A 15824-nucleotide genomic window follows, 5' to 3' on the forward strand; every position below is an offset into this window, starting at 1 on the left:
CAGTAATGGCCTGGGGCATGTTCAACTGGCACATGTTGGGACCTCTGGTACATCTAGACATATCTCTGAATGGTCCAGGTTACGTGTCCATCCTTGCAGGCCATCTGCATCTTCATCGTGCATCCACAGGCAATGGACTCTTCCAGCAGGACAATGTGCTCCCCACAGAGCTGTGGTGACTAGAACGTGGTTTGAAGAGCATTCTGCAGATTTTATCACCATAGAATGGCCTCCCCATTCACCAAACATGAACCCTGTGGAGCATCTTTGGAAAGGTCTGTTCGAGCTTTGGATCCTCCACCTAGGAATGTGACGGAATTATGGACAGCAGTGCAGCAAGCATGGAGACCTGTGGAATGCCACTTTCATGAACTAGTGGACTCAACGCCTTGCCATGTGACTGCCCTTATCCGGGCGAAAGGTAGGCCTACCTGTTACTAGGTAGGTATCCCATGATTTCTGTCCACTCAGTGTACTGTACTTTGAAACAATGAACGTTAATACACCCAGAATTTTCTGTCTGTAGATTATCTGTTAGACACTAGCAACTGATTAACCATTGCTTCAAGGATTGAAATTAGAAATGTAGTCAATATTTGATTTATAATGATGATCTTGCTGTCTAGATTTGGCTAACAGGAGCACTTCCAAAGTTTATCAGAAAGAGATCTGAACTGAGTATTTGATTTTTTTCACCTGGCTGAATATCCTCTCACATTCAGCACTAATACGAGGAACTGTTAAAATGACAAGCATGACTTCAGATAATTTGTTACATTTCAAATTTTCTTCTGTACTTAGTTTCCCCAAACCAAGGACTGGCATATCAATTCTTTCTTCTTTTCATAACTTCTGGTAGGGTCACACTCTGAAATTAACTTCTACCAGGAAACATCTGTTGCTTCATATATATATATATATATATATTTTATCTTCAATGATACTGCCATTTGAAATTTGTGCCACCTCAGCACTCATAAGAAAATTTTTAAGTGGAACTTGTGCACCTTGTAATCATATGCAGCAATAAATTATTCTTTGTCAGATTAAAGAATGAAATCTTCTCCTCTCATCAGAATTGCCATTGAGATTTAACAAACATTGATCTAACAAATTTACACATTGCATTTTTCAATTTGGTAACTTTGAAAGTGTACAGTTTTCTCATCACTTGTAATCTCTTCTTTAAACAGACTTAACAGAGGTTCCAAATGTTCTACCAATCTAGTTAAACACTTATCCAAAGACAGCCAACATGTATACATGCATGCTTAAAAAAAAATATTTTTTTTTACTTCACTTCACTGGCATGCCTTAATAAAAATTGTTTCAATTTATCTTTCCTTTTAGCACTTCATTTTTCAGAAAGTAGTAAACACTATCCACATTAGCCTCCTTTTCAGTGCATATCAGATGCACCCTATTTACCACCAGGTATTAGTAGTATCAGGAGCAGCCAATGATGCGAGAAAGCAAGTTCATAGCATCAGTAAAAAAAAAAAAAAAAAAAACCCCACCTTATCCACCCATTTCCTCTAATAATTTGTCTAATTCTTCCTTCAATTTATTCAAATTATCTATATCCACAACATCAGATGGTAGTTTGTTCTGACAATCAACTTACTTTCTGACTGAAAGCAAATTTTTGCATATCTATCCTGATGTATGTTGTCCGAGAAAGCTCCAGGCAGGCACCTAGTTTCTCAGCACTGCAATTTGCAGAACTGAAGTCTTATGGTAAGAATACCCTTTTCCCCCCACATTAATCTCCCTCTCCTTCTCACCACCCATTCCAAGAGATCCACATCCTTCTTAAAATCAGGATTCCAGACTTGTATGCAGTATTGTGTGGCATTGGAGGCAAATTGCTGCTATGGATAAGGGGATGGTTGAGTGGCAGAAGACAGAGAGTGGTAATCAATGGACACTGCTCAACGTGGACTAATGTTATTAGTGGAGTTCCTCAAGGTTCAGTGTTGGGTCCGTTGTTGTTTTCGGTGTTTATGAATGATATTGATGATGGGATATCAAGTTTAATGTCCAAGTTTGCAGATGATACAAAGGTTGGCAGGGTCGTTAAGGACAATACTGATGCTATGCTGCTGCAACAGGATCTGGAAAGGTTGAACAGATGGGCTGAGAGGTGGCAAATGAGGTTTAACATCGACAAATGTAAAGTGCTGCATATGGGAAACAGTAACCCCAGAGCAACGTATCAACTCTGCGGTACTACACTGACAGTGGTGGAGAATGAAAAGGACCTGGGGGTAATTGTGCAGGCAGATATGAAGTTCTCTGAGCAGTGCAGACGAGCTGCAAGAGTAGCTCATGGTGTCTTGTCAATGATATACAGGAATTTTTCTAGCAGGGATAAGGAGGTGATTATTCCCTTGTATAAGGCAATGGTAAGGCCACATCTTGAGTACTGTGTACAGGTCTGGAGGCCTCATTTCAAGAAGGATGTAGAGCTGCTGGAACGGGTACAGAGATGGGCAACAAGATTAGTAAATGGAACAAAGGGTTGCTCTTACGAAGAAAGGCTTAAGTTTTGCAAATTACAGAGTTTGGAGACTAGGCACCGGCGAGGTGATCTGATAGAGGTGTATAAGGCTTTGAATGGTTTGAGCATGCTCAATGCCAATGGGATTCTTCATCTTTCTCAGAATAATCACCTCAGAGGGCATAAATTCAAATTGAGGAAGGACGGATGTCGGATAGATGTGCGGAAATTTGCCTTTGGCCAGCGGGTGGTTGGTTGGTGGAACCGACTTCCATCACTTGTTGTTGAAGTTGATAGCCTAAACAAATTTAAAGCTCAACTGGACAGGTATTTCGAACGAACGGAGGGGTGAAATGGGAGTGGTTTTTTTTTTTTTTTGGCTGATGCTGAATAAGCTTGCTTTCTTGCATCATATGCCTATGCTAATGCTAATGCTAATGCTATTCAAGATGTGAGCTAACCATTGCCTTATACAATGGGATAATCCCCTCCTTGTCTCTATGTACTTGTAAAATTCCTGTATATTATTGAAAATAACTCACGAGCTGTTACAGCAGCCTCACAAAACATCATATCATAACGTAAAAATACCACCAGTTCTATTTTTTTGGTTCTCCATCACTAATATACCAATTAGGTGTGGTATGTTAGTTCTGCAGAAAGTAGGGTAGTCCCTATCCATTACCTTTTAATTACTACCTTTTAAATTAATTTGGCTGAAAATTAGCATTAGCATTAGCATTAGTAGAGGCATTTGATGCAAGAAAGCAAGCTTATGCAGCATCAGCCAAAAAAAAAAAAAAAAAAAAAAAACCCACTTCCACTTCACCCCTCTGTTCGTTCCAAATATCTGTCCAGCTGAGCCTTAAACTTATTTAGGCTATCAACCTCCACCACAAGGGATGGAAGTCTGTTCCACCAACCAACCACCCGCTGGCTAAAGGCTAATTTCCGCATGTCTATCCTACATCTGTCTTTCCTCAATTTGAATTTATGCCCTCTCAGGTGATTTTTCTGAGCTAGAGGAAATATCCCATCAGCATTGAGCATGCTTAAACCATTCAAGGCTTTATACACCTCTATCAGATCACCTCGCTGGTGCCTAGTCTCCAGACACTGTAATTTGCAAAACTTAAGCCTTTCTTCGTAAGAGCACCCCTTTGTTCCATTCACTAATCTTGTTGCCCTTCTCTGTACTCGTTCCAGCAGCTCTACATCGTTCTTGAAATGAGGCCTCCAGACCTGTATACAGTACTCTAGGTGTGGCCTGACCATTGCCTTATACAATGGAATAATCACCTCCTTATTCCTGCTGGAAAAATTCCTGTATATCATTGACAATACTCCATGAGCTACTCTTGCAGCCCGTCTGCACTGCTCAGAGAACTTCATATCTGCCTGCACAACCACCCCCAAGTCCCTTTCATTCTCTACCACTGTCAGTGTAGTACCACAGAGTTGATACGTTGCTCTGGGGTTGCTGTTTCCCACTTTACATTTGTCAATGTTAAACTTCATTTGCCCCTCTCAGCCCATCTGCTCAACCTTTCCAGATCCTGTTGCAGCAGCATAGTGTCAGTAGTGTCCTTGACAACCCTGCCAACCTTTGTATCATCTGCAAACTTGGACATTAAGCTTGATATACCATCATCAATATCATTTATAAATACAGAAAACAATAATGGACTCAACACTGAGCCCGGAGGGACTCCACTAATAACATTAGTCCACGATGAGCAGTGTCCATTGATTACCACTCTCTGTCTTCTCCCCCTCAACCACTCCTTTATCCATAGCAGCAATTTGCCTCCAATGTCACACTGTTCCAATTTGTGTAGCAGTCTTCCATGTGCAACAGTATCAAAATCCTATCTAAGATCCAAGTATATAATATCAAAGTTATTGCCTGCATCCAGTTCTTTTGTGACTGCATCATAATATCCAATCAAGTTGGTCAGGCAAGACTTCCCCTTAACAAAACCTGTGTCTGAGCTATAACTGAAGTCTTGTCTAAATGATCCTGCAGTGCTTCTTTAACCAGTGCCTCCATTAATTTTCCTGGAACAAAAGTTAAGCTCACAGGTCTATAATTACTTGTGTCAGCCTTTGATCCTCCTTTGTGAATTGGGGTCACATTTGCACATTTCCAGTCTATGGGTACCTCCCCTGAGTCCAAGGAAGCTCTCATAATTATGGCTAAGGGTTTGCTTACTTCCTTTGCTGCCTCCTTTAATATAACTGGATAGATCCCATCCACCCCGGGTGCCTTTCTTGTGTTTATCTTCAACAGTTTCTCCTCCACTTTACTCCCAGTTATTTCAAGATTCTGTATCTTACTGCTAGAGTTGAATACACCTCTGGCATTCCCCTTGCTGAATAACTCCTCATGTATGAATGTCGATGCAAAATATTCATTTAGTTTGTTAGCTACCTGAGCAGGATCATCAACAGTTGACCCATCAATATCAAGTGGACCAATCTGATTCATCCCCTTCCTTCTAGAGTTAACATAAGTAAAGAACTCTTTGCTGTTTTTCTTTGCATCCCTTGCCAAGGATTTCTCGTAATCTGCCTTTGCCTGCCTAACCTCCTTTGTAACTTGGTTGCATATCAACTTGTATCTATCATAGGCTTCTGTGTCATGTGTTAATTTGTAAGTATCCCATGCATTTTTCTTCTCTGCCATATGCCTCATTAGTTCATCTGACATCCATTTTGGCCTAAACCTTGAACAATATTTCTTAGTTGGTATGTAAAGCCTAGTAGCTTCCAAGATAAGTTCTTTGAATGCTTCCCATTTTGAATTTGCTGTTGGTAACATCATCAGTTGGTCCCACTGTATAGAATTTAAATACTGTCTCAGTCCATCGTAGTCGCCTTTACGGAAGCAATAACTCTTCCCTTTACCCCTAATGGTAGTTACCTCTTTGAGTAAATCCCACTTCAGCACAATGTGATCACTGCCAACTAGTGGTTCGTTTATCTGCAGATTCTTAATGCATGAAGAATCACTGCTGATAATCAAATCAAGAGTATTACTCCCTCTAGTTGCCTCCTGAACATGCTGATGTAGAAAACAATCATCCAATAAATCCACAAAAGCCCTGCTAGTGTGTGAGTAACCAGCCCCCAAATTTCAGTCAATATCTGGGAAATTAAAATCTCTCATTATAAGACTCTCTGATTTACTGGCCCACTCTATTTCCCTGTACAGTTCCTTATTATACTCATCAGAGTCATTAGGCCTATAGCACACTCGTACTCTTAATTTTGATCTCCCAATGCTTATGTCACACCAAACTGACTCAACACTGCACTGTCCGGCGATGTCGACTGGCTTCACTTCCTTGGTTTTTATGTGTTTCTTAACTAATAGCATAGCTCCTCCCCCCTTCCTATCCTGTCTATCCTTTCTGTAGACGTTGTACTCCCCAAATTGCAGTTCTGCATCCCTTATATCTGTGTGACACCACGTCTCTGATATCCCAACAATATCTGCCTTTGATGTTTTGAGCAATACCTCAAATTCATCAAATTTATTTACTAAACTCCTAGCATTGGTGTACACGCAAGTATACCTGCACCTGTTTCTATTCTTAGCTACCCTAACACAACCCATGTGTTTACTTGTACCGCAACGGCTCCCAGCAGTCTCTGAAATACCATGCATCTTGTTTTCCAGGCTTCTGCTCATTCTAATAGAAGCAGTGCAAGAATCTCTTTCACCTCTGCCAATGGCTACTGTCAATCTATTGGCCTTTGTCTCCCCCCAAGCTAGCAGTTTTCTGACCCACCTAACACTGCCTCGATAGCATCAGCAAATATTCTTGCACCCTTTCTATTTAAGTGTATCCCATCCCTGTAGAAGCAATCTCTCCTGTTAACAAGTACAGTCCAGGCTGAAAAAAATTCTACCCCTTAGCCTTGCACAATCTTTCCAGGGCCGAACTGATCGACAAGGCTCTCATCATATACTCCCTCCTATCGTGTCTGGGCAGAATTGCAGACACTTTCAAATTCAACCCTAATTCTCGGCTTTTGTTCAACAGTGACCTGTACTTGTTAAGTAATTCTGCCGGTCTCCTACTCTTAATATTATTAGTGCCAACGTGTACAACTATATCACCTTTTGTGCCCTTAAAAGATGATATTCGCTCTACGTCATCAACCTTTGCCCCTGGCAGATATTGTCCCCTGGCATAAATTGTTCCCTCCTTTAATGTTGCGGATCAAATACCTTATCAGATGGGCTCTATATGCTCTCTTGAGGATCAAGGAATTATAAATAATTCCTTGATCCAGCGGCTGCATAAAACTGGTGGTATTGGGAGGTAAAAAGACCAGCCGTATATTTTTGTACAATCTAGAATCATCAAAATGTTCCTTTTTTTCTGAAGCCATTCTTCTGTCCACTTTTGATAACCAAGACTGAAAAATTTTGACCGTAAGCCAAGCACTTCTATTGGCCCCATAATCACAGAGAAGTTAGTTAACTTCTTTAAAATATTTTGGCTTGGAAAACTTACCAATCACAAGTGGGTGTAGTGTTGTACTGCCATTTGAATTGCAGCATAACAGAAGTGAGTCTCTGTTTACTTAATTTTCCACTATGATAAGACTCTCTTTAAATGTTTTGTTTGTCAGAAAATTATAAAATAAACCTGTCTCATCAAGATTAAAAATATCCTTTGCCTCATATTTTTTCAAGAATGAACCGTACAGAACACAACCAGTCTGTAGCCTTTTCTTTGTCAACTAATCCAGACTTGCCACAAACATTTCACATGAAACCAAACCAAGTTATTCCTGTTTTAAAATCTTTGGAGCCAGCCACTGCTGCATTTGAAGTCACTAATTCCATGTTGCTGAACTAGATAATTTGCCTTTTCTTGCAAAATCAGACCAATATTGGAAAATTAGATGCAAGCATTTGTTGGTACCACTCAAAAAATTTAGTTTCCAGCTCCTTGTGTTTTGCACCACAAATTCGTTTCCTGTTTTTTATCACAGCTCCAGTGTCATGCACTTCAAGTTTTTTTGGTTTTTCAGTATTGTAGTTGAAGGGATGTTGCATTCCTTTGCAATGTCTGTTTTACTTTGATCCATTCTATCAGCCTCTTGTATAATTTTTGGTTTAATTTCCAGGCTTAATTCAGTCCATTCATGTTTTGTCGCCATAACACTCCTAGGTGAGATTTAATATAAACAAACTTTAAATTAATTTAAAGACACAAGTTTCAAAAAAAAAAAAAAAAAAATCATCTCAAATAAAATGGCACAAAAAATAGATTATACTGTACTGTAGCAAAAGACTTTTTGAACTAGCATGAAGATCCCATGGAGAGCGAGGGAGTGTATGTAAACAACTTCATAACTTAGAAAAACTGTTTTTATTCTTTTGTTAATTTAACAGCTCATCCTTCACAAAGATGTTTTTCAGAGTGCACTTAAGTTGTAGCTACCATAAACTGGTTTTGTTTACACAAAAGTAATTTCCAACATGTTGAGAAGCAGGGAACTGGGTGGCTAGAGACAATAATAGGGACAATAATTGGACATCTGTGCCAAGATTTGTTTTAAACATACAAAATAACAATATTTATTTCTCACAGCGTAAAAACGAACTTTGTAATACATATTAACCGAATTTTGTAATAAACGAATATATTTACATAGAAAAGCTTATCCTTTCACAGGGGAATGGTATGTACTTCATATAAATGAGTACTTTGTATAAACCAAGTTTGTATTAATGAGATTTCACTGTATGATCACTGCCACCTAGGTGTTCTTTTATCTGGTGCTAAAGGAACAACTAGGAGGCAGTGATCATAATACATTGGTATGAGATCTTGGGATTTATTTAAAAATATAACTATGTCAAAGGAATCCTACATGCTTTCAGATTGGCAAGAAGAAGATGTCCAATGTTGTGCCCTTCCGACAATAGCACTGAGAGAAAGTTTCTTTCAATTCAATCATGTTTTTTGTTAGCACAATGGTAGGCACCACCATGATGGAATATAACTTGGAACTACTTTGATTACTACCATATGCAGTAATCAAAAAATGGCACATTCCATTACTACCTGTTAATTCCTTCTCTATTCAATAATAATGGCTGTTGTTTTTTTATTTATTTTTTTTTTTTGTTACACATTCAAATTTTTTTTGCTATTTCACTATCAAGAAATATATTTATGAACAATGCACCTCTGTATGATCAGCACAGTTCAGAGTATTATATTATAGGGAAAATTATGTAACACTTTTTATATAAATATGCACTTTTTATGCATATTTAGTAATTTAGTATGCCAAAATTACTAAATTTACTAATGTCAACTTTTTATTATGCTCATTCACTAATGCTAACACTTTACTAATGCAAAATGCTAATATATGCACTACAATTTTTACATTTATTAGAATGAATTGAACCACAATTTCTTTGTATTCAACATGCTAAAGTAATAAAACTGTTTGTGAAAATTGTGAAAGAAAGCATGCTTATACAGCATCAGCCAAAAAAAAAAAAAAAAAAAAACCCTTCCCATTTCATCCACCCATTCTCTCTTTTTTTTTTTTTTTTGGTAGTTGCTTCTGTGGCCATAGTGCACCTCCCAAGGTTTTTTTTTTTTTTTTTTTTTTTTGCAGTACTTTGATCCAAGCCTGAGGCGGGATTGGAACCTGCGACCTTTGGGTTGCCAGACAGGCACTTTACCCACCCGGCTAGCCCGGTCAGCCCATTCACTCCAAACGTTTATCTAGTTCTGCCTTGAATTTATTTAAGTTGCCAACTTCCACAGCAACAGATAGAAGCTTGTTCCAGCAATCAACTACCACTGGCTAAAGGCAAATTTCTGCACATCCATTCTACAACTGTCTTTCCTCAATTTTAATTTAGGCCCCCCCCCCTCAGGTGCATAACCGGAGCAAGAGGAAGAATTGCATCAGCATTGAACTAGCTCAAACCATTCAAGGCTTTACACTCCTCAGTCAGATCACCTCACAGTTGACTAGTCTCCAGACACTGCAATTTGAAGAACTTATTAGAATCATTACAAAATCTTGCTACTGTAGAGTAAGTCACTGTTTCGAGGGCCTTACGAGCTAGTAAATTCAGACACAATGATTCTGAATCTAATTTTCTACATATAAAATGTTCAATATAGTGGCCACAAATGATATCCAAATGTCTACATTTGGATATCACAGATGGACATCCAAATGTGGTTTTCTCTAATATCTTGGTGACTTTTGAGAATAATGTCATCATATATAGTGTTAAGGTAATTCTTTCTCAAGGTAGATCCATTTGGAATATTTTGATTTATACAATATTTTTTCAAAAATTGCTAAATTTTTGAAAACAAATTAACATATTGAAAGGGATATTGCTACTTACCAGAGTGAGACATGAATCCTTTGAAAAATCACTTTTCTCTTCTTTTGAAGAGAAAAGTGATTTTTCAAAGGATTCATGTCTCACTGCTTAGTTAAAAGTGACTGCTCTGGAAATTTTTCCTTGCTTTTCCTTTGCTTAGCCATAATGTGTGGTGCTGTTTTCACACGTTAGTTGATCTGGAATTTTTTCTTGGATGGAATATTCTTTTTGTAAACAACACAGAACATAATAATGCTATCTGTAATAAAATCTTTTCTGTGATTGGCAATCCACAATTTCATATGAAGTTTTGTAACAGATTTAATTTTTGGCATGTTTAACAAAAATGTTTCATCTGATGTAGTCGACAGCATGAGAAAATTGCAAAATAGCATTAAAATATTTCCTATGCCGATTTGAGAAAACTTTCCCACATAAGTGAAATATCCCATTTTAATTTAATTACAATATAGTGACTTGTTATGTAGTTCAAGATCAACATTTGAAAAATTATCAAGTTAAGGAATATGCAGTACCTGCTTGTAATATTTGTATTTTATGCATTTCTATGCACTAACCTCTAAAATGCCACAATATGCATTTGCATATGCAATTGCATATAATGCAAAGTCTAATTATAACATATCCTGCCACATGAAATTGAAAATCACATATAATATACAAACTTTGTGTACTTCATACAGTATACATAGCAAACACATTACCTATACCAAATTGTATAATACAAAAAAAAAAAAAAAAAAAAAATCATCTTTGGTATATGCCTTCTTTAACACCCCAACATATTTATTTGGCATCTTACTGTAGGATATTGTTAAATCAAACTTAGATTTGTATCACACATACAAAGACAATACAGTTTAATTGTTATACAGCACATCTAAATGTTTCATTTAGCATATTCTATGCAACATAATCTAGCATACCTGATGACTAATTTGTTAATCACAGATGAAATTTTGCAAATTCTTAGAAATTTGAAAAATACACACATTTTTTTTTTTTTTTTGTGAAAAAGAGGATAAAAAACTATTTTAGGATGGCAAGTAAAAAAAATGGGTAAAAAAAAGGAAAAAAAAAAATCACAATCATAAATTCAGAGAATTGGCAGTTATGTATCTATGCAGCTGTTCCTAAAGCTGCTCATTACTTATAACAATTTTATAAACTTTAGAAAGTTTATAGGATGTATACTTTAGTATAATTTCAGAAACATTAGTAAGTGGAGTGGTTTCTTTTTTTATGATATGGCAAATATTGTTAAGTAAATATTCTTATTAGTAATACCATTTTTGGTAAAAATTTATCTTCCTTTTGTAAATCAGAAAATTTCTTTTTTTAATTCTTTAGTCTTTTTATGCATATTTAGTAATTTAGTATGCCAAAATTACTAAATTTACTAATGTTAACTTTTTATTATGCTCATTCACTAATACTAACACTTTACTAATGCAAATATTGATTTATTTTATAATTATTGCACAGGGGATAATTTAAGTTAACATTCTTTATTCAAAGGTGCTCACAATTAGTACGGTATCATTAGTTTGTACCAGAGGATGGCCAGCCTTTTCCTGCAGCATGCCACCCAAGGACAGATCTAGAAGCTACTGAAATCAAGAGCCACATCCCCCTCTCCACTGATTTGCACTAGTTAATGTTTAGTGGTCACTAAATGTTCTTGGTAACTCATAGGGAAATTTCATTCCAAACATTTGTGTGGGCGGGGGATAAAATTTTAAGGTAAAAAAGTTTTTTTTTTTTAGTTTTTTTTTTTTTTTTTTTTTTTTTTAAATTTAATACAGATTAATGGATGAATAGTCTTCCATACAGAATCAATGTTATGAAGAGCACCCAACTCCCTCCTGTCTTATCTGCACTAAATTAACACTAAAAGGAGGTAAATATGAACCATAGGTTCCTTAAAGTTGAAACTGGCAATAATTTTGAGAAGTAAAAGTGAAATTTATCTGTATGCATTTATCTTCATTTCTGATTTTTAAAATCAGTTGTATAATTTTTTACATAATTTTTTTCCAATTAGAGAGGCAAGCCACTGACAAGTGTTGTGCCACAGATTGGCCACTCCTGGTCTATATAAAAATTTAAAAAATTAAATTTTCAATAAAATTCAGGTGAACTTACCACAACTTTCTGGAATGCATTTGTAAGAATTGCCACCAAGGTATTGATGAGTGCTATTATCATTAAAACATGGTAGAAGCCATACAATGCTTGTCCTACAGCCTCTGTGAAAAAATGATCTGTAATATTTGGATTTGTTAAATTGTTTTCTAGGTTGGAAACTACCACATTAGCTGATTCTACTGGTGCCATAGTAAATAATGCCCAGAACAGAGTACTTATTGAAGAAGAAAATCTATGATTGATAAAATAAAAGGAAACAATAAGAAGTAATATTAGAACAAGAAAATCTGGCAGAACTAAATGAAATACCAAATGTTGAAAGAAATTACATGTTCAGCCAACTATATTCCTGAATTCAAGAGTTATTAACATGGGAGGGGGATACAGCCAATTTAAACAATCACATTAAAAGAATTCTAAAATAATTTTATATATATATATATCTAGTGCTTTTTTTTTTGGGATGGTATGCAATGGTACAGCATACCAACACCTTTATTAATAGTGAAGTGTGACATTTGGATGCAGTACCTTTCGAAATTTGTAATATTCAATAAATTTTATTCCCATGTTTACCTACTACTGAAATAAGCTTAAAGTTATTTAACTAAGTTTTTCACTGTCTGTTGTTATGATATTTTCTATATAAAACTTTATAACCATTTTTAGAATTTTAAATTACTCAGTGGGACCTCTATTTAACAAACTCCTTTATAACGAAGTTTTTTGAATTCCCCTTGGAAATTGCATTTAAAATACATAGTTTCTGTTGAGTGAAGAAAATTTTCATATAATGAATGGATTAGGAGAGACTTAACTTGGTAAGCACTGTTTGCACTTCTGGTCTTCAGGCAATTAGTGCTGCTGCATGAATTAAAAGAGCTAAAGGGATTACCATTCTAAAATTTAGTGGTACAGTCAGTCCTCGTATAGCACGATAGTTGTGTTAGAAACTCTCATGCAATGCAAAATTATGCAATATAAATAACAGGCCCTATGGGGAAAATAGGGTTAGGTGCCGACCACCCAAGATTGAGCATACATTTGTAATCAAAACGTTAGTGAACACAATAAATAATTGTAATAAAATACTTATGTATTTTATCACAATTATTTATTGTGTTTGCTAACGTAATAGTCGTAATAAAATACGTATTTTATTACGACTATTACATAATAAAATATTACTAATGCTTTTGCTTCTATTGTAAGCAAACTTGTTCTTTGTTTGATTTTCTATGCAAACAAACAGATGACAGCAGTTCCATCTCTTCCAATTCTTTGTGTGTCTTGATCTAATGGATTTTATTACAATTTGAGTTGTTCCTGCTATGAAAGCTGTTTTTATTTTCTCTGCATTCTTTCTAATTGTTATTTAGGCCTGTAGCACGTGCTACAGGCCTAAATGCATGTAGCACGTGCAATATTTCATTTTCTCAAAGTATTTCACAATTTCATATTTCTTCTCTATCGACAGAGGAAGACTGGCCATAAGCCTTACTGGGGGAACCCTGGTGGGCCGGAGGCCAGAAGACGATGTAGGCCAGTGTGATTTTGGCCATAAACGCTAGTATGAGGCTGCTACAAATTTTCCTGTGTAAGAATTTTTGACCCAGTCCACCTCTGTCTATTGATATTGCTTTTCTTTTTCTCTCTGAATCTGTAGTGTCTTCACCAGGATGCTTCCTTTTCACACCTTATAAGTATTTTACTCGTTTTTAGGGAATAAAGCACAATTACAAAATGAGGAGGCACTTGATACACATAAACAAAGCTGCACGTGTGTAGCAACTGAATAAACAACACCGTAAAGGCAGAGACACACTATTGACACCTCACTAGCTCACATTTTACTAAAGTACATTTCTGGGGGTTACTACCATAAAATAATAAAAACAATTTCCAATGGTGTTCCTGTTAGTGGAATCTGTTATAAACGGGTAGTAAACTCAATCTAATTGCATTTGCGATAATACCGATAGCTGGAATTGTGTGGGTTTCTACGCTATTATGGTGAAATATGTTTCCCCTTCACTGATATAAAAAACATAAATACATTTTCAGAATCTTCTCTACATTCCATTAGTGTTGCGTTCAGTTGGGGTGATTCCGCGTTCGATTGCCATTTCTTATAAACACAGGCGAATCATGCATAAGCGAATTCGGTTCGTGTTATACATGATATCGTTCCCCTATTTATAAATTGTGTATGATCGAATTCGTGTAGTGTAAACATGTATTATACGAGGATTGACAGTACTCGTAAAGCCTATCTGACCACCTATCCCACATATTGAGAAGTTGCAGTGGTCAACAGTGAGCAGATCAAGGGGTATTCCCGATGTGGACAAAAAAAAAGTGTAAAGTGTTTGATCTCTAATGCCCCAGGGGTTTCTCCATCTTCGCATTGTGTACTCTATTTGTGTATCACAGAACTCTGGAAGGCCAGAGGTTTAAAAAGTGTAATGTGGGTGTTAGCTACATGTGGGATGTTATGTTGTTCTTCTGAACATTTAGCCGTTGGGCCCCTAGTGGGACCCCCCATTGCCCACACTTAGCCCCAAGGAGGCAGGTCAGGCAGTTGAGGGATTGCTTAAGAACTCTGACAGGCCCTGACACCTAATTTCCAAAGATTTCAGTGGAAAGGGTCTAAAAAAAAAAAAAATAAATAAATAAAAAATTATATATAAAAAAATGCGACAAGTTAGAGTAGGGGTAGAGTCTGAAGGAGGGGGGACAGGTAGATGTTGTTATTTGGTTTTTAGGAGCATTAGTAACTAAGGCCATATTGCTCCGAGGATATGCGGTGGTCATTCCCTGACCTTGGGGACAGGTAGAAACATGGGCAATGGGCTGTGGTCAACTACTGTAAGCACCCTGTTTGAAAATCATTCTCTGTTTACACGGTCACAGTACCTGAATATCCGAACAACTCCGACATTTTGGACAGTTTCAAAAAAAAAAAAAAAAAAAAAAAAATGCAGCCGAACCTGCTGAAAATCTACGATTTCAAGGAATTTCGCTTTGTGGGACAGATTACAGAAATTATTCTCCAATCGATCTGGAAGCTTTCTGCAGAACTTTGAAACAATCAGCAGAAAGCAGGCTGCTTGATAGTAAAAATGCTGATTTGGCAGCGTCAGTCCGAGTACTTGATAGGAAACACTGGCCTGAAGATATTATTAACTCTCAAGTGACATTTGGTGAGAATGAAGTTAGAAAATTGTAAATTAGATTTCACTTAAATGAAAGAGATACAATTCGTGGATTTCGGGAATATCTAATTGAAAAGAGGGTTTCGGAAGAATTGAAGCATTTGATGAACACTCTGGTATGATACCAATTTCATCAAGTGAATGTGAATGAGGATTTCCAGAAACGAATCTGATTGTCATACCAACCAGAGCTCCCTTGATGACAAAAACAATTTCTTCACTACTATTTCTTAAATTTGTAGGCCCACTGTTGACCCACTTCGATCCAGCAAAATATGTCGATTTGTGGCTGGTTCGGAAACGTAATTCTGCAACAGACACAGTAAGAAAAACTTTATTATGAAATTATTTTTACTTATTTTACTTATTATTTTTTACTTATTTTTTATACATTTTACTTATTTTTTTATATACTTGTATAATAAATTTAGGCTTAATAAACTGTGTGTTAATATACTTAATTTGTTGTTCTTATTTCAAAAAAATTACTACTGAAGTAACATCAGGAAATAATTTTTTAGTTTACTTTTCATATTGTTTTAATTTAAAATTT

The sequence above is a fragment of the Mastigoproctus giganteus genome, chromosome 12 (genome assembly GCF_048544385.1).
Source record: "Mastigoproctus giganteus isolate SK-2022 chromosome 12, ASM4854438v1, whole genome shotgun sequence".
NCBI lineage: Eukaryota > Metazoa > Arthropoda > Arachnida > Uropygi > Thelyphonidae > Mastigoproctus > Mastigoproctus giganteus.